Genomic DNA, 19,385 nt, shown 5'->3' with positions numbered 1-19,385 from the left:
AGATGGCTGTCATGGCAGTTTTTTATCTGGCCTGGCCTCAGACCACGATCATTTTCATTTCTGTTTCCCAATCAGCTGGGATTACAGATGTGGGCTACAATACTTGGTGTATATGACGCCTTCTTCTTTTTTAAAAAAGAGGTTTTAATTGTAAAAATACTTTATAGAGGGGTTATATATACCTCCTCCTTTGTTTTTCCCCACCTCCCTTCCCTCCCACCTCCACAACTACACTCCCCCTCTCCTCCCTTCCCTGCTTCCCCGCCTATATTGTAAATTCCTTTCTCAACATAGTGTCTTGTGCATCTCATTGTTACAATGGGTCAGCCTGTATCCCTATTTAAACATTTTTTCCCTTCTTCTCCCCAAGCTAGAGAAGGGTGTATACAAGATGCAGGGCAGCAACCTTAAATACAGTGAAAACAGGCGTTATATCATGGGGGACGATCATACAAAGAAACAAACAAATCACATGATAGATTATAAACCCTATCTTGGGGTTCATTTCACTTAACATCATCTTATCTGGTTGTATGTACATAGCTTTTGAACTTTTATGCTTGTCCAGACATATACTAGTTGTTGCAAATAAGGGAAACCATAGGACCTATGTTTCTTTGGGTCTGGATTTTAATGTAATTTTTTCCAAGACTCCACGTAGAGCTCCCCTATGACCCAGCAATCCCACTTTTGGGCATTTACCAAATGATCATACACAAGACCATACTAAGCTACCAGCACAATTACGTTTATTGCAGCATTATTTACCATAGCTAAGATATGGAACCAACCCAGCTGCCCTCAGTAGATGAATGGATCAAGAAAATATGATATATATATATATATATATATATATACATATACACACACACACACACACACACACACACACACACACACACAAACACACAATGGAATTCTATGCCTCAATCACAGAGAATGACATCGTCTCATTTGCTAGGAAATAGAAAGATGCAGAAACAATTATATTAAGTGAAATAAGCCAGGCTCAAACAACCACAGGTCCCATGGTTAACCTTACTTGCAGTAATTAGTACATGGTACCATATAACCATATAAGAGGATGTTATATGAAATGAACCCCAAGATAGTGACACAAATGAGTTTTTATTCCATGAGATTCTTTTTTTTTTTTAAAATTTTATTTTATTTTAATTGAGAACATACTGTACAGAGGGGTTACAATTACATGGGCAGGAAAATGCATACATTTCTTACCAAGCATTGCAGCCTCCTCCTTTGTTTACCCTTCACCTCCCTTCCCAGCCTCCCCCCTCCCCCCCACCCAACCATACCCCCCCCTCCCCCCCACCGACATTGTAAAGCTGGTTTTGACATGACAGTTTGTACTTCTCATTGTTGCAACAGGTCCACCTGAATCCTTAAACGACTTGTTTGTCCCCATCCCCTCCACATGTTATACTGACATCAAATATAGTGAAAGCGGGGGTTACACTGTGGGGGAGGGACATACAAAGCAACAAAGAAATAATATTATAAATGCGTTAGAAACACATGCATGAAAGAAACAAAAACATTAAAATACATATTTGAGGGTTCGTTTTCCTAACATCACATTCTCTGACTTTTTCCGCTTGACTCATACCTATACTAGATATTGCAAATAAGGGAAACCATGGGACCTATGTTTCTTTGGGCCTGGCTTACTTCACTTAATATAATTTTTTCCAAGCCTTTCCATTTCCTAACAAATGGGGCAATGTCATTCTTTCTGATGGAGGCATAGAATTCCATTGTGTATATATACCACATCTTCTTGATCCATTCATCTACTGAGGGGCATCTGGGTTGGTTCCATATCTTAGCTATGGTAAATAATGCTGCAATAAACATAGTTGTGCTGGTAGCTTTAGTGTGGCCTTGTTTGTGATCATTTGGGTAAATGCCCAAAAGTGGGATTGCTGGGTCATTGGGGAGCTCTATATGGAGTCTTTTGAGGAACCTCCATACTGCTTTCCAAAGTGGTTGAACAAGTTTACATTCCCACCAACAATGAAGTAAGGTTCCTTTCTGTCCACATCCCCTCCAGCATCTGTTGTTGTTAGAGTTCTTGATTTTTGCTGTTCTAACTGGAGTGAGGTGATATCTCAATGTTGTTTTGATTTGCATTTCTTTTATGGCTAGGGATGTTGAACATTTCTTCATGTGTCTATTGGCCATCCTTCTTTCTTCTTCAGAGAAGCTTCTCTTTAGGTCTTTCGCCCACTTACTTATTGGGCAGTTGTTTCTTTGAGGATTTGTTGTTGGGTGGTTTAATTTTTTGAGTTCCAAGTATATTTTAGATATGAGACCCTTGTCCGTTGTATGGCTAGTAAAGATCTTCTCCCAATCCGTGGGCTTTCTATTGATCTTGCTAGCTATGTCATTTGCCCTGCAGAAGCTCTGCAACCTTATACAATCCCATTTCTCCAACCATTCTTTGATTTGTTGTGTTTCCGGGTCTCTATTCAGAAAATTTCGGCCTGAGCCGAGGCGACCCAGGGTTTCTCCTATTCCATCCTGTAATGTTTTCAGAGTGTCTGCTTTGAGTTCAAGGTCTTTGATCCATTTGGAGTTGATTCTGGTGCAGGGTGATATATAAGGATCTAGCTTTAGTTTTCTACATGTAGTTAACCAGTTTTGCCAGCACCATTTACTGAAGAGGCTGTCTTTGTTAATGGATTCCATGAATGCCTTTAGTGATCTTTGTGTGTTCTCTACCTGGTCTCTCAATTCCTGTATTACTCTTTGATTAGCTTCCTCCCGTTCGTGGGATTCCTGCAGATCTCTTTGAGTGTTCTCAGCCTGCTCACGCCATTCCTCTCTTTCTCTTTGAATATTCTCAAGTTGTTCACGCAAATCCTGTATCAGTTTTTGAGTAGCTTCCTCACGCTTATGATATTCCTGTATAAACTTCTGGGATGCCTCCTCTCTCTCCCTATCACGCTCCTACAGAGTCCTTTGTACGTTGTCAAACTTTTCATTTATCATGTTTGCCAGCAGTGTTTGTAGAGCTGTTTGGGAACTCTCCTCTGGATTATTCATTATCTGTTCTAACCCCTGATTATCAGGATTGGGAATTGAGATACCCGAATTTGTCATTTTTCTTGTGTTTTTCCGGCTTACTCTGCCCATTTGAGATGAAGATAGCACCAGTTTTGTGCTAGAACACTATCTTAAGGCAACCATCAACCAAAGTTTGCATTTGTACAGTCAATAGTCTACAGATACAATCTAGTTCAACAGATACATCTATTCGACATCAAACAACTATATGTTAAAGGACTTCGAACCGCAGAGAAGAATTTGGAAAACCAGAAATAATTAGGGTTAGGGAGAGATGTGGGTAAAAAATAGGAATAGATTGGTGTGGGGAGGCACAGGGAGAGTTAACTATGTCCTAATCACAGTGCAGGAAATAGGTTGGGTAGGATGCAAGTAGAGAGAGAGAGAAAAAGAAGAAAGGGAAAGGGGAATGAAAAGAGACCAGAAAAAAAATAGAAACGTAAAAATTAATGTTATTTTAGAGATTAAAAGACCATCTATTTATAGAGGAATATGAATATGTTGAGAGAAAGGGAGGGACATAGAGGAGATGTGAAAAACTTTAAAAAAATGCTTAAAATATTATATAGGTATAAAGAGTACTGCTATTAATGAATTTAAGTCTCAGAGTGTTTTTGAATTGAGTAATAAGTTTGTGGATTAAGTGTGTACACAATGGGGGGTAGGGTCTACTGGTTAACTACAGGTTTATCTGAGGATGTGCAGGACAAGAGTTAAGTCACATAAAGAAGAACAAAGAGGAAAAGATGGAAAGGATAGGAAAGTGAGAAGAAAAGATCAGAAGTTCAGTAGAGCTAGACAAAAAACCAAAAGATAATTAAGAATGAAAGAAAAAGAGAAAGAAGACAAGAAAAGAAAGGAAAACACACATTCACGTATTCCTAAAATAAAAATTATAAGAGGAGAAAAGAAAAAAAAAAGTTAATGGAAAACAATTATTTTTTCAGAAGAGGCAAAAATTAAAGATTAATAAATGTTTTAGAAAAGCAAAAAAAAAAATTTTATATATATAAGGTAACAAAAAACGAAAAAACAAAACAAAACAAAAAAAAGAAAAAAAGAAAAGAAGAAGAAGAAGAAAAAAAAAAAGGTCTTTGATTTTTTTTTTTGGGGGGGGGAGGGCTGGGAAGAGTCCTGTATCTCCCTTTTGTCTGTAACCAGAGTGTGGTTGGAGTCTCTGGTCAGCTTGAGGTCCTGTGGCTTGATTGGTTTCTTAAGTCAGTTTGTTGGAATAGGCAGAAAAATGCTCTGCTTTACCCAAGATTTTGAGATTCCCCCTCCCAGGTTAGTTTACTGGGAGGGTGATCTGCTTTGAGAATCACAAAAGAGGGGGATGCAGTGATGAGGCTAGGTTCTGGGTAGAGTTGAGGCCTTTCAACAAACAGTAGCTTTTCCCTGGGGCTATTTTGTGAAAAAAACTCACAGCACCCAGCCTGGAGCCATTCTCAGGGTTTCTGTTTTTCAATTGATTGTGGTGGCTGCTAGAGGGAGGGGCAGCCTCTGGCTCTGGTTACCCGGTGAGGAGAGCCACTCCAATGGCTGGCGCCTGAGCTGGGTGACTTTTCCCTGGATGGAACTGAGTCTGTGAGGTCACTTCGCCGTTAAGTTCTTGTGACCTGCTAAATGACTCGTTTTATTCCAAGGCCTGAGCTGGAGCTAGCCGCTCCTCCGAGCTTTGTCGGTATCCAAGATGGAGATCACCGGTGCTGGGGGGGGGAGGGGTGGCCTTCCCTCCTCTGCTCCCTGGGAAGGAGTGAGGAAGTGGGGCTTCTACTCACGCTGAGTCTTGGATCCTGGGTCGTCTCTGGTCTGCAAAGTGCAGGATGAAGTTGTCCGCTCCTTGTCGTTTCTTGCTGGTGTTGAGTAGAATACGCTAGCCCGCTGCGTCTGGCTCCTTCGTCCCGGACTCTCTGTGTGAGCGCTCAGGTATGGCCGCGGCTGCGGTCGCCGCTGCGACCCTGCCGCCGCAGCAGCAGCTGCTGGCAGACGCTCAGATGTGTCTGCTTGGCTTCCCCTGTCTTGACTAACTCTCTGTCCTGTGATGGCACACTTGGTGTGATTCTCTGGCTTGGGACTGTTCACTGGAACTCTGAAACTGTTTTCTATGCAAGAGCTTGTTCAGATTCCAGCTTCTCCTCCGCCATCTTCCCGGAACTCTCCCATGAGATTCTTATCTCTATATAATCCCCTAAATTGGCAGGAGAGCTGTGGATCAAATACAGAGCACAACCCTTGAGAGAAAAAGCTTAATTGAGAAGGTAAGGTCCTTAGTTTAAACCATAACATAAGCACTCAAAAAAGTTGATATTTTCTTGAGGTTTTTATTAAATTGCTCAGATAATAATCAACGTTGTATTTATGGTTAGCATTACAATTAAAATCATGTTATATTTCCTGATGTTATTCTTTATTTTCTTAAATTTTATTTACACATTAATATCCAGTAATGATAAGAGATTATTACTGTTTCACAAGTTTTTATGGCAGTTGAACATATGGATGAGAGGTGCATACATGGTGTTTGGACTGAAAATACACATTTGCAAGCTCTTCACATAAATCAATGATAGTTGAAGAAGCTGTTGGCATGTATGAAATAAACTAAAGGAACCAGCAAGGAAAGAGAATGTATGATTCTGGAAAGCAAACAAATTTGGAAGAAAAAAACAATAAGGAAAATATGTATCTTTTGGTAAGTCTTTTTAACCCACCTACACATTTGATTCCTTATTTCTAGTGGAAGGCATTCCAGTTAACTTTATTTAACAAAGTTAAACATGATTGACATTTAATACTAACTGGCTTCTGTCTCAGGTAAACATTTATTCTACCCAGGTGCCAGGCCCTTATGCCTATAATCCTAGCTACTCAGAGGGCTGAGATCTCTAGATCCTAGTTCAAAGCCAGGTTGGAGAGGAAATTTGGTGAGATTTTCTGTTCAATTAACCATGAGAAAACTGGAAGTGGCAATCTATGGCTCAAAGTAGCAGCAATAGTCTTGAGTAATAAATCTCAGACACAGAACCCAGGCCCTGAGTTCAAGCTCTCTGACATTATTCTTAAAATACTTGTTCCCACTGTTCAATGTGTCTAGAAGAATGTTTTAAACTTAGGTAATTTTTATTTCATGTTGTCAGCATTGATTTTTAAGATGTGCAAAGAAAAATTATAGTCAGAACTGGTTTGTATTGCTTTGAATTATCCATTGCCTCTACACTCAGAAATCAGCTGGAAAGCAAATCTTAGCTCTTGGCAATGAAGATGGATATGTGTTTCTTTTAGGAAAGTAACAAAGTTATGAAATGGTAGCCTTTATATATAACACCTTAAGAGTAACAATAAAATTAATATTATTGCTATGTTTTTTGTCTCTTGTGGGGCTTGAACTCTGGGTCTGGGTATTGTCCTTCAGCTCTTCAGCTCAAGGCTAGCACTCTACCACTTGAGCAACAGTGCCACTTCACAGTTTCTGAACCTTTAGTTGGAGATCTGGGTCTTACAGACTTTCCTGCCCTGGCTGGCTTAGAACAGAGACCCTCACTTCTCAGCTTCCTTAGTAGCTAGGATTACAGGTGTTGAGCCACTGGGGCCTGGCAGTAAAATTATTTTGAAAAAGAAAAAAACCCAAGATTGTATACTTAAAAATATCACAATCTGGCAATTTTATCTCTAACGTTGTTGTATCAAAGTAACCATAGGCAGCAATCATTTTTATATCTCACTATGTCCTGTCCAATGACAGATAATATTTCATCAATTAATTTTCATTTTAATTTTTCCTAACAAAGTTCATTATGAATGCTCAACAGCACAATTTTCTTCAACATATTTATTTCAACAAACTGCATTTTGCACTTGGTTGGTTTTTTTTTTAAATTTTGCCAGAGGTGGAGCTTGAAATCAGGACCTGGGCACTCTCTCTGAACTTCTTTTACTCAAGCCTAGCACACTTACAATTGAGCCACAGCACCACTTCCAGTTTTTCTGCTTACGTAATACTGATGAATCAAATCAAGTGCTTCATGCATGCGAGGCCAGCACTCTACCACTAACCACATTCCCAGTCATTGGGCCTTTTGTTGTTGTTGTTTTAAGATTGCACTTTACTATACGTCCTTCAGTTGGCCTAAAACTTAGGCTGATCTCAAGCTAACTTCTAAATTAGCCTCCCAAGTTCAGAGATTACAAACAATGGCTATCATATTCAGCTCAGGATTCTTTGTGAGAGAATACTCTTTTCACATATAGAAAAAGTTATTCTGCATATAAGGGAAACCATGGGACCTATATTTCTTTGAGCCTGGCTTACTTCACTTAATAAAATAACTAGTACATGTCTGAGACAAACAGAAATTGTCAGACAAGTTGATGTTAGGTGAAATGAACCCCAAGATCAGGTTTCAAATGTTTTTTTTTCTTTTCTTGCAAGTGTTTTCAACATATTTATAAGATGATTTCTTTGTTGCTTTGTATGCACCTCCCCCATGATATAAGCCCTGCTTTCACTCTATTTGATGTTGATATAATTTGTGGAGTGGAAGGGAAAAAACAAACCATTTGAATAGGGTTACAGGTGAACCCATTACAACAATGAGATGTACAAGATGTCAAAAAAAAGTTTACAATTTTGGCGGAGGTTGGGGGGTGGTGATGGTGGTGGTGGTGTGGGGGTAGGGGGGTGAAGAGGGGAAGGGATGGAAAGGGGAAACAAAGGAGAAGGCAACAATGCTTGATAAGAAATGTACTCACTATCTTGCCCATGTGATTGTAACCCCTCTGTATGGAATTTATCACAGCTAAAAAAAAAACAAAAACAAGACTTGAATTAAAAAAAAAAATGAAAGGAGCTATTCTGTCTTCCTTGGACTGGATGATTTTCGCATTCAGCACTGTTAACCACATTTCTTTTCCTGGTATGTTTCTCCTTCTGGATCAATAGAAATATTTCAGGTTCTGAACTTGAAACTGATCCTTGGCATCCAACAAATTCAGATTCTTGTGAATAGCACTAGCTGGCCTCAAGAGCATAGCAGCCAAATGGAGTTCAGCTATCTGATGGCATTGGGCTCCAACAATGTAATCATTTCTGTGCACAGACTGAATACTGTCATAGGTAATTTTGATTTATTCCACTCTATTCTCAACTACTTGCCATTCTCTGCTTTGTATGTTTTAAATTCTGTTAAACATTAATTACTATTTCCTGCCATTCTCAAAAGTAACATATATGTCTTACTTTAAAATTCATTCAAACATGCAAAAATGTTAACGTAGTTGCTGTCCACCAATGGCTCATGTTTTAAAACCTAGCTATTTAAGAGGTCAGAAACTGAGGATTCAGGTTTAAATCAGTCCATGCAAAAAATCTGAGATATTTCTCCAATTAAGAAAGCAAAATCCAGAGGTGGAGATGTGGTTCAAGTGGTAGAGTGTTAGCTTTGAGCAAAAAGACAAAGCAAGAATAATAGGTCTAATTCTAACTCCGTTATTTACTCATAGAAAACACACACACACACACACACACACAATTTACATTCTCCTGGACTCCCCTACTTGCACAGTATTCAATCCCATTAACTTAATGCATGTTTTCTCCAAATTATTATGCTAGGGATTAAACTATATTTGTATTTATGATAATGTACATTTTTGTACATTTTGTTTTGCAATTTTGTGAACTTATGTGACAGAACAGTGTTTTGTAAAGACTAAACAGAAATCAATGTGTCAGTAAATATGTATGTGACATGTAGACTGAAAGATGCAGATAATACCACTTTAAATTTTATTTCTCCAAGTTTAAATATATATGCATATGTATGTATTTAAAATTTCTGCCAAGATTTTACTTCCATTAACAATGATCTATTTGTTCCATTATATAAATTTAAGATATTGTATGTTTCATAGTAGATTACTATTTAAGAATTCCTCAACTCCTTATTCTCCTGTGTCATGTTCTTGAGTATTGGCTGGCATTACCATATAGTAAGATAGTACCATGTCTAGCTATATTATTTAAATTTTGTTCAGTAGAATTGTTATGCCAATGTCGCAGGACCCCACCAATAAGACCACCGGGAGTCAGACTCTACAGCTGTTTTATTTAAATGGGCTGCAGCTCGGCCTCGTCCTACATTCAGACACAGTGGAGCCCAAGAATAGATCCCCAAGCTAAGGATTTGCAGGTCTTATAAAGGCACACAATCAGGTGGTTTAGCACCACGTGTTGATTTGCTCTGAAACAAGCAACAAATGGTCACTGCCTCAAGTACTTTAACCCTTCATTCCCCCCCTTGATTTATGGTCCTGAGAAAAAATCTTGTGGCTCTGGCCCAAAACTTATGAAGGGTTAAAGTTTTGAGGCAGTGACCACTTGTTGCTTGTTTCTAGCAGAGCAACACGAGGTGGTAATCCAAACACCTGGTTGGTTGTGTGCTTTATAACCCCTGCAAATCTTTAGCTGGGGACTCTCCTCCTAGGCTTTGCTGTTTCAGAGTGTAGGACGAGGCCCGAACTGCAGCCCGTTTAAATAAAACCTTAAAACAGCTGTAAAGTGTGCCTCTCAATGGTCTTCTTGGTGGGTGTCCTGCGACCTTGGAACAACATATTAGTGGGGCCTCATCTGGGATCCCCCAAAGGCCCCCAAGACCTCAGACTCCAAAGGTAAAACAGCACTATCTTTGTTAATTTGTCTTGACCTGTCATTTGTTTGTTTTACTTTTGTTTTTACTTGTGAGGAAGACCCTCAGATTCATAAAGGGTTGTCGAAGTGGACTCACTTGCACGACAACATTAGAGGAACTGGGAGATATCCCAGATCCTCTTGTGGCACGGGGGTAACCCTGACGTGTGGAGTGGGGTTCCTTGGAAGCCCACCATGTGGGGCGGGGGTCCTAGGAAACCCTCCGTGTGAATTGTGGAGCAGGGGTGGGTTCTGTGTTGGGCCGGAATTGACCAAGATGGCCTCCTAACTGAGGCCCAACTCACCCACTGTGGGTCTGTTCCTTCTGCTGTGGGGCGTGGGTGTGGAACCCCGACGTGACAGGAGTCAGTGGACCAATTCAGGAGATCTCCACTTTGTAAGCTTTTTTATTTCGTAACAGTCAGGCCTGCATGTTTTTTGTTTGTACTGTTTATTATTTTTTGGGCTGTACTACTGATAGGACTGGAAACCATGGGCAACACTCCATCTAGCCCCCTAGACTTACAAAAAGAAACTAAGAAAGAGGAAAAGAAATTGTATCCCCCGGTTTTTCAGGGAGATAACTTGGAAGAAGAAATGTTTCCTTCTCCCATACTCCACTTCCCAGGTTCCTTCTGCAGAGCCTGAGAATGATCAAGAGGAGGAGGGAGCTATAGAATGAGCAGCCGAACCCTTGGCACCTGCCCTTAAAGTTTCTGAGGGACCAGTCACTCGATGATGCCATGGGATCAGCCCACCTTCTAGTGCAGTTGTTTTTTCCCTTAGGCGCTGTAGGTCCTGTGGATGTGGATGGTCAACAGCAACGCCAATATTGGCCATTTTCTACCAGTGATCTATACAATTCGTGCACCCAAAATGCCCCCTTTTCTGAGAAACCCCAGGATTTAATTTGTTTGCTTGAAACTATTCTCTTTACTTATTAGCCCACTTGGGATAATTGTAGTCAACTTTTACAGGTCCTTTTTACAATGGAAGAGAGAGAGTGTATCTGAGAGGCAGCCCAGAAACATATCACTGGCCCCACAGGAGTGCCCATCGTGGATCCTGCCCTGATCGCTGCCATTTTTCCTGAGATCCAACCAACATGGGTCTATAATAAGGTTGAAGGTAGGGAGCGACTCCTCATCTACCGCCAGGCTCTGTTGGCAGGTCTCAAGGCCGCAGCTCGCAGACCTACAAATATGGCCAAAGTTTATGATGTTAGACAGGGAGGAAGGGAAAATCCAGCAGCATATCTTGAGTGGCTTATTGAAGCTTTTAGTAAATATACCCCATATGATCTTGAGACCCAGGAGTCGGCTCAGATGGTTATGTTTGCCCATATAAATCAGGCTGCACCAGATATACAGTGAAAGTTGCAGGCTCTAGACAGACTTGGTAAAAAGTGTATTAGGGATCTAGTAGCCATGGTGGAAAAGGCTTACAATAAGAAAGACAGAGGAGCAAAGACAGGAAAAGAAGGACAGAGAACATGAAATTGAGCGTGAAAAGAGAGACCGGGCCAAGAAAAGAGGCCAGACCTGTTGGACTTGCCACCATCGCATGTCGAGCTTACTTGGTTCACAGACAGCAGCAGTTTCATTTGAGATGTAGAAGGGTACACGGGTATAGCAGTCACCACTGAGATAGTGTGGGCAGAAACACTCCCCAGGGAACATCTGCACAAAGAGCAGAACTAGTGGAACTAACAAAAGCCCTACAAGTGGGAAAAGGGAAGAGACTAAACATTTAAATGGACAGTCAGTATGCTTTTGCCACCGTGCATGTCCATGGAGCCATTTGCCAAGAGAGCGGGCTACTGATAGCTAAGGGAAGACTATTAAAACCAAACAAGAAATTTTAAGCCTCATCCGGGCCATGTGGGAACCAGCAAATATTGTCATTATGCACTGCCCTGGCCATCAAAAGGGAACTGATCCTATAACCAAAGGAAATAACTTGGCCGATCAGGCAGCTAGTGAGGTGGCCCTCCAGCCCAGAGCAGAAGTACTGATTCTAGTAGACCCAGGGCCATGAGCTTTGCCTTCTGAGCCTCAGTACTCCCAAGAAGAGTTGGAGTGCATAAAGAAAATTCCCATGGCCTATAAACCCCTGGACAGAGAAGGAAACAAAGACTGGTGGAAAACTCATGAGGGGAAACTTACCTTGCCACAAAGATTGGGCAAGGGGATTCTTAAGAGAATCCATCGGGTCTCTCACATGGGAACCCGAAGAATGCAGGACTTGCTCTGACACTCAGAAGTAAAAATTAAGCAAGGAAATCAACTCATTGAAGACATTGTTAAAAATTGTAAAGCCTGTCAGCTTACCATTGCCCCCAGTCAACCAGCTGCAAAAGGAGCTCTACTCCGTGGAGATAGGCTAAGTGTGTATTGGGAAGTAGACTTCACAGAAATTAAGACTGGAAAATTTGGATATAAATAGTTGCTAGTTTTCGTAGATGCCTTTTCAGTATGGGTTGAAGCCTATCCAAAAAAGGATGAGACCGGGAATGCCGTGGCTAAGAAGGTCCTGGAAGAAATCCTACCCAGGTATATGGCTTCCCATACACCATCAGGTCAGACTGGCCTTCGTCTCAAAAGTAAGTCAGGGAATAACCGCAGCACTGGAGACGAATTGGAAATTGCACTGTGCTTATAGACCTCAGAGTTTAGGGCAAGTAGAAAGAATGAATAGGTCTCTAAAAGATACCTTAACTAAATTGGCCGTGGAGACTGGCACAGACTGGGTATCTCCCCTTCCCTTTGCCCTGTTTAGAGTAAGGAATTCACCCTATCAGGTTGGCTTTACTCTTTTTGAAATAATGTAGGGACACCCTCCACCCATTATCCCTATCCTTCAAACTGAATTGCTTGCTGATTTGGATGATACTGAATTTCTGTGTAAGCTTGACTATTTACAGCTGGTGCATAAGAGTATGTGGCCCCAGCTTAGAGCATTATATGATTAACTTTCTCTCTCTTTAACTGTTTGCACTCCCTTTCATAAGCTAGGGAAAGCATAAGTGATTAGAAGATCCATTTTGGAAGGGGAAATTGGTAATGGGGTTTGACATTGGTATCACATTCATATTAGTCGGATCTCCCATTTGAGTTATGACTCCCGCACTATATTTCTTTTTTTTTCGTTTGTATTATTATTCTAAAACTGAATTACACAGATGATACAGTCATATAAATCAGGTATGGATATATCTCTTTTATGAAAGATCACCCCTTCCTTTGCTCTCTCAATTTTTCTCTCTCATTGGTTTGGTTTTATTAACTTTCTTCTTCTTCTTCTTCTTCTTCTCTTCTTCTTCTTCTTCTTCTTCTTCTTCTTCTTCTTCTTCTTCTTCTTCTTCTTCTTCTTCTTCTTCTTCTTCTTCTTCTTCTTCTTCTTCTTCTTCTTCTTCTTCTTCTTCTTCTTCTTCTTCTTCTTCTGTTACTATTATTATTGTTGTTGTTGTGCTGTGGAGGTTTTAGTTACATTCATGTGGTAGTGATTACATTTCTTTTGTCTTTGTTTTTGTTTTAGTCAGTAATGAGGTTTGATCCCAGGGCCTGCACACTGTCTTTGAGCTCTTTTGCTAAAGAATGGCACTCATATTGAGCCACAGCTCTACTTCCCTGAGGACATTTCTTTTTGGACAATATCATCCTTTTCCTTCATCTCTTCCAGTTTTCCCGTCCTTCCACACAAACAAGTACCATAGGTCATTTTCAAAATAGTACCAATTGAATACCGCTATTTCACATGTTTATCCTTTGTCCCTCCTCTTCTATGACCCCTTTAACTTCTCAGAGATAAATTTTTTAAAAATGACAAAAATGAAAAGTGTAAGAAAAACACCATCTTGTGTCTGTTTCCTGGTCACTGGTTATTTTTGAGATAGGGTGTGTGTGTGTGTGTGTGTGTGTGTGTGTGTGTGAATACTGGGGCTTAAACTCCGAGAGCTGACGTTTAGCTTTCTTAATGAAGGGTAAAAGAATACGACTTGAACCAAACTTCCACTTCTTGGTTTTGAATGGTTAATTGGAGATCAAGTATCACAGGTTGTTCCTACCTAGTCTAGCTTCAATTCACTTTCCTCAGATCTCAGATTTCTAAATAGCTAGACTTACAGGTGTGAGCCACTGGTGGTGCTTGGCCTACCTTCTTTTCATTAAGTAGTTGAAATATAAAAGACAATTGCTATCATAGTAAAAATGAAATCAATTTAACTTTCCAAGCTTCAATAACTTTTAATATTTTGTCACATTTGATTTGTACAGAAAAACTTTTTTTTTGTAAATGCTCCTACAATTTGGTTTTCATCTGGGTTTTTTCCTAATGATGAACTTAATTTTATATAGCTTTTTACCTACTAAATATTGATGAAAATATGCCCAGAGGGCATTAATGACCTTCTTTTGGCTTTCATAAGGAAATGGTGGAAGCTGACACTTGTTGTGATAAATTCGTCTGCAGGACCCCACATTCTTAGCCAGAAGACAGTAGTGCCTGTTACAAATCATATATATCTGACAAAACCCTGACTCAGGCCATGTTACCACCTTCCTCTATGTCCTCTTCGAGTGCAATCCTGACTCTCCAGTGGCCATGACAAAGCCCTGCTGGGAGTTCTCAGTACACAGCCAAGGTCACCAGTCAGGTGTGGCAGCTACAGTATGATGGGAGACTGGTGACTGCTTCCTACGATGGAACAACACAGGGAATGTTAGGTCCTTAAGCTGTCATCAGTCCTGAATGCTCCTCATTGAGCATTCGATCCTAAGAGTTAAGGAGACATCACTCTCTCTTCCTTGTGCCAGTTGTGGACCTGTATTTCTTCTGCTGCTGTCATCTTCTGTGGAAAGAAATGATCTGAGCTCTATAAGTCATTTTGCTTATTCTAGGCCATTAGTTTAAGGCTGGCTTTTATACTTAGAAAAAAAGAAATACAGTGATAAAAAAATAGCAAATAACATTTTTTCTAGTATATTTATTACCAAAATATGTTTTCAAATTCTACCAATAATTCTTAATCATAAGAGCCACTTAATTAGCAGTCACAGTCTCAAACTTCTATATTCCTCAGTGAGCTGTGGGAGAGAAACCACAGTGAGTGTTAGGGGTCCTCCAGTCTAACTTCTTCGCCAGGGAGGAGTGCTTCTATGCTAGGCCTCCAAATTGAACAACGAATACTTCTTATACCTCACATTACATGTCCAAGCTATACATACCAAAGAAAGCGAAGAACAAGACATTAGTCTGACTTGGGAACAACACAGATCACAAACATAAATTATAAGGAAACAGAAATGAAATTTTCCTTTACTCATATAATACAATAAAAAGAGCTACTTTTCTTATTATCACTTAATTGTGGTTATATGTACTTAGTACTAGCTTCTTAAAAGTCCCCAAACACTCTTTGACATGAACTCAGTAGTTCCATTGGTATCAGATTGAGATTTTATGGGAAAAACACTTTTTTAATTTTTATATTTCTAAAAATATATTTTATAATAGAGATGCTGTACAGAGGGGTTACATTTACATGAGTTAGTTACATTTCTCATTGAACATTGTTACCCACTTCAGTTTTTTTCTCCCTTTGTCCCTTCCACCCACTGCCCCTCTCCCACCATTACATTGTAAAGTTAATTTCCGCCATAGTGTCCTGTGAGTATCATTGTTGCAATGGTTCACCTTTTGTACTTCTTTCAGCAATTTGGTATTTCCCTTCCCTTTCCCCAATCAAATAAATGCACATACTGGATGCAGGGTACCAGAATCAAAGACAGGAATTGCCATGGATAAAACATAGGAAAAGAAAAATGACATAAAGTAAGAAGAAAGAACTAGCTGCGGTACATTGGCTACATCAAGCTTGACAATTAAACAAAAGAAGACCTGCTGTTTCTATGTCTTGGTGTTCATTTCAATTAGCATCATTTTGTATGGTCATATATATGTTGATAACTCCTGAGCTATTATGATCCACTTTCAGGAGTAACAGGCAATGCTAATCATTGCAAATGAGGGAAATCATAGAGCTCATGTTGCTTTTGGCCTGGCTTGCTTCACTTAATATGATTTTTTCCCAAGTCTTTCCATTTTCTTACAAAAGGGACTCTCTCATTCTTTCTGATAGAAGCATAAAATTCCATTGTGTAAATATACCACATTTTCTTGATTCATTCATCTATTGATTCATCTATTGAGTCAAATGTGTTGGATCTGTATCTTAGCTAAGGTAAACAATGATGAAATGAACATAGTTGTGCTGGTAGCTTATTGTGCCTTAGTTTGAGATCATTTGGATAAATGCTGAGGAGTAGGATTGTTGGATCTGTAGTAGGAAGACCCCTACTCAGGCAGGCCAGATCACCTATTCGTCCAGAGTGACAGAGCCCACAGCAACAAAGTTGTTAACAAAGAAGCGACTTTATTAAGAAGGCTCCTACACTGACTGGTCAGGGCCGCAGCACAGGCTTGGGAGCTGGTACTGTGACCCCTAGGGGCCCATGTACTTTGTTTTTTAAAGGCAAAATTCAGGAGGCCAAACCTGGTCATGCAGGTAACCAATGAGATTGACACACATACAAAAGATTGCACAGTCATACTAGATCACATGGAGGTGGCCAATGAGGTTACAGTTTGTCACATAATGGCTATTTAAACCCGCCTATAACTTTTAGTTTAAATGACTCACTAATTCAGTGGGTAAGGTGAAGTATGCGCAAAAGGCAGAGTTTACGGTAAGAATACACAAAGGAGGAGTTTAGTGGAGTTTACCATAAGCACGTGAAAAAAGTGCAGTTTACGGTAAGCTCGGTAAGCTCGAGATGTTGCCAGTAGGAGCCAGTTTACAATCTATCTGTTTTATTGGTCAGTCTGTAACAGAACAATCAAGGTGACTTAGGTTGTTAAGGGGAGGGGACATAGGGCAATTCTGTCCATTCCAGGAACTGGTTGGGTGGAACCAAGTTCTAGTAAACCTTGATTAAAGGTTTTTCTTCTTCTAAAATTCCTAAAACAAAGGCGAAGCCATGAAAGAAACTGTACCAGCTCAAGTCTCCTCTCAGGACCTACTTCACGTCTTAGGGGAGTTCTATGTTTAGTCTTTTGAGGAACCTCCATTCTGCCTTCCAGAGTGGTTGAACCAGCTTACATTCCTACCATCAGTTTAGTGTGTTTCCATTTAGCCACATCCACCCCCACATCTGTTATTATTTGCTCTCTTGATAATGGCCATTCTAACTGGGGTAAGGGGCATCAAAATGTAGTTTTGGTTTTGATTTGCATTTCTTTTATGACAAGTGATGCTGAGCATCCCCCTTCTCTTTCTGAGAGGCCACACTACTACAGGTTTGTAGTGTCTCAACAGAGGCATAGAAAATTATAATATTGTGTGCTTTTGGTTGTACATTCACTTCACTTGGCGCTTCCAATGACTCTTAAACTTATAGTAAAGGTTTATACTATTTCCCTTACTGAAAAAAAAACAACACTGATTTTCAAAAAACATAGGAAAAAAACCCTTTGTCAGTGGTCCCAGTGAATACTAAGGAAGATTCTTTACTGGGAAATTTTATTTGGTTGCTCGTTTGTTACATCACTTAAAACACATGTTGAATTTGGGGTTTCCCCACCAAATCTTCAACAAACCAGAAACTATGTTGCCTCATTGGATTTTGCTACAAAAGTTACAAAATATTTTGACATATATTTGATTTGGTGTTTTGGGTTTTTTTTTTTTACTTTTGGAGGGCTAGTGGGCCAGTACTCAGGCTTGAACTGAGGGTCTGGAGCTCTTGCTTAGGTTATTTTACTCAATGCTGTCACTGTGCCACTCAAACCACATCTGCACTTCTGGTTTTATGCTACTTAATTGAATATAAGAATCTTGAGGATTTATTAGCTTGGGTTGGCATTAAACTGTGATCCTCAGATCCTACCCTCCTGAGCATCTAAGATTACAAGAATGAGCCAGAACCTGGATATATTGTGCTCCCTATGAAACCTAAACAATGGCACACAATTCTGAAGCATGTGTTTATGGTTATGTATTTCAAAATTAGTTAGAAAAATATAGACCTTTATGTGTATGTGTGAATGTCCTGAGGGAAATGAGGATGTATCTGCTGATTTTGAGGAAAGATTTAACCTACAGCTTTTAACAGACTGAGCTACACTCTACAGAATGCTTGAGACTAAAAGTGAGGTAAATGATGTCATCATTCCATTCATCTACATCCCTTACTAACATATGCATATACTGTGGTGTTGTCATGAGTACTTTGTGTATGAGAGCCAGTACTGAGGCTTGAATTCAGGACCTAGATACTGTCCCTTAGCATTTCTTGTGATTCTAATACTCTACTTTTTGAAGCACAGCTCAGCTTTCTTCATTTACTCTTTAATTGGAGATAGAAGTCTTTTTTGCTCAGTTGTCTTTGAACTGAGTTTCTCATATCTCAGGGTCTTGAGTAGCTAGTTTTATAGGCCTGAGCTTCCAGTGTTTAGCTTTTCATTATTACTTTCACAAGCTACATGCTCAAACACATTCCTTGCATTCAAAAATTTCACTGTTCAGGCTGACTCAGAAGTTGTGAGGAAACATGGCGGAGTGGATAAGTTACCAAATGGGCTTTTAGCGGCATTAACATCATTCTTGTCAGTAACTTTCCTTTAAGTGTGTAAGTACATATTTCCACTTTCACTCTGACATTTTAACTGGAACTCATGAAATGTTTTTGATATACCTTTTAAATGCTATCTCCCAAACAGGAGATATTATTTGAATGTTTTTGATAATATTTCAGATGGGGGTGGTCTTGTGTGTCTGGATGTCTGTGGACAGAGGCCATCCAGCTGGGCTTCAGGCACAGAGCTGACGCTTCCTGTCTGCTGGTTGCAGAGAGGAAGGTTTTCTTCCTGGCCAGGCTTTGAATTGAGATCCTTTCATCTTAAACTTCTACGTAGCTAGGATAACAAGCATGAACCACCACCAACTGGCTTGTTTTAGAAGCATTAATTGTGTTTCATTCATTGCTTTTTTCCTGGAAGGTTGATCTAGAGAGGCTGCTTGTACCTCATGATAAGGTGATTTGAATAATACCCTTTGCCTCTGGCATTTCTGAAACCCATTTCCTCAGTCAAATGAATTTGTTGTAAAGCCAATAGCAGTTTCCTTCTTAGGTGTTAGGTAGTTTATTTAAATCTCTTATACTTTCATTTGGTAAAGCAATCAGGACGTTTCTGTAAAACCCTACTTCTTGAGAGTATTATAGTTAGAAGGTATAATGTGCACACTTTCATATAGTCTCGCCTTTTATAAACATATGTTACAAGATTGGGTGGAAGAATGACTACTGAATTAACTTGATAACCACTGTAGAATTTTTAAGCCTTAATGCTTATTAACTCAAAGGAGGATTAAAAACATTCAGAATAGTAGAATGTGGCTATTACTCATTTGATGTATGTGGAAAGATGATCAGAATTCTGATTAATAAAATATATCTTCAAATTTCCAGTGGTAGAATGCTATGCTAACTAGGAGGAGACAGTAGTGATGCCAAGGCTTTGAAAGCTGGTAATGCAGCAAAATATCAGGGGCGAG

Source organism: Dipodomys spectabilis, unplaced genomic scaffold (genome assembly GCF_019054845.1).
Source record: "Dipodomys spectabilis isolate Male_0828 unplaced genomic scaffold, ASM1905484v1 ptg000267l, whole genome shotgun sequence".
NCBI lineage: Eukaryota > Metazoa > Chordata > Mammalia > Rodentia > Heteromyidae > Dipodomys > Dipodomys spectabilis.
This window is presented reverse-complemented; position numbering follows the sequence as displayed.